This window comes from Seriola lalandi, unplaced genomic scaffold, assembly GCF_002814215.2.
Source record: "Seriola lalandi dorsalis isolate HSWRI2012SDOR001 ecotype SW California unplaced genomic scaffold, Sedor1 jcf7180002054885, whole genome shotgun sequence".
Taxonomy (NCBI): Eukaryota; Metazoa; Chordata; class Actinopteri; order Carangiformes; family Carangidae; genus Seriola; species Seriola lalandi.
This window is the reverse complement of record NW_019525437.1, coordinates 2,795,788-2,797,034: the sequence shown is the minus strand read 5'-3', so window position 1 is coordinate 2,797,034 and position 1,247 is coordinate 2,795,788. Positions and strand designations below refer to the sequence as shown.

At 35.9% G+C, this 1,247-nt stretch overlaps 1 protein-coding gene across 2 annotated transcripts in view; it reads left to right on the top strand.

Moving 5' to 3' along the window:
* The window catches only part of orc1 (origin recognition complex, subunit 1), a 16,595-nt gene that overhangs the window by 6,503 nt on the left and 8,845 nt on the right, over positions 1 to 1,247 (top strand). The gene's annotated exons all lie outside the window — the stretch shown is intronic.

Here is a 1,247-nt window from a genome sequence, read left to right as displayed (position 1 = left end):
TGAAGTGACCCAGAAGTATCTGAGCAGCAGCCTCGGTCAGAGCTGGTCCAGTTCTCTAAATGATAAGGAAAGGGGCTTCAATTCTTCCTATCCTATCTCCTTTAGCATAGGAAACATTGGACTACCCTTTACGAAAGGAAAGGAGATAATACCGTCCCACAATACCTTTCCGCAGCAACATTTAAAGTGACACACCATTGTAGTTCGACCATGGCAGACGCATGTAAATGTAGCAACAACAGAGCTTTTGTTTTATGTTTCTGAGATAATTCAGAACTGAAGGAAATCCTTGTGCGATCGACTGAAATCCAAATTCATGAATATAGATTTCTTCTCTTTAAATTCAGTCGTCATGAAGAACAGGCAGATTGAATTTCTAGTTAACAATATCATCATCATAACGAAATACTATAGCCTATATATAAATGGCATTTCACTAAATCGCACTACAAAGAATTTTCTCTACTTAAAAAGTGTATAAAACTGTCAGGAAGCTATATTGATTTATGTCTGAATATAATTTATTCTGATTTCTTGCTCAGTTCCTTATTTTGATTTCATTATTATTTTAATGGATCAACTTTCTCTATTTGTATTTTTCATGTTATCTTATTTCAACATTTTAATCCTGTTTGTTTTGTTTCGGTGGTTAGGAAAGGAAGATTTTTCGTTAAAGTGTTTTAAATAAAGTTTATCCAAAATAAAAGAAGTCTAGTGTACATAAGTCCTTATGAACTTGACCTCATGACATTTTCTGTAGAGGAGAGGTGGTGAGGAAAGGAGATTACCTCCAGCCTCAGATAAAGACCTGCAGACACAACTCCTGGCTTCTTTTTCCAGCAAAAAATAATAATTTATGTTACTTAGTACTTACTTACTCAAAGATGTGACATTAAAGGAAACAAATACAGTATTTTTCTGTCATGTAGTTACAGGTAAAGAGAGCTGTGAAGTGCATTAATAATAAAGCCTGATAATTAATTCTGTAATATGTGATTTGCTGGAAACGTATTAAAGCAGGAGACTTAACTTTCACATGAACGTCTGACTTCATGTTTCAGTTCAGACGTCCGCGTTCCTCTCAGCCTCTGCTGTCTACCGCTAATTAGCAAATATTAGCACGCTAACAGGCTAAGCTATGGTGGTATGGTAAACATTATACCTGGTCATAAACTGGTCCAGGTGTTTGTTAGAGGGATGTCACTACACGCGACTCTGCTGATACTCAGGTGTGTTTATTATCTGCA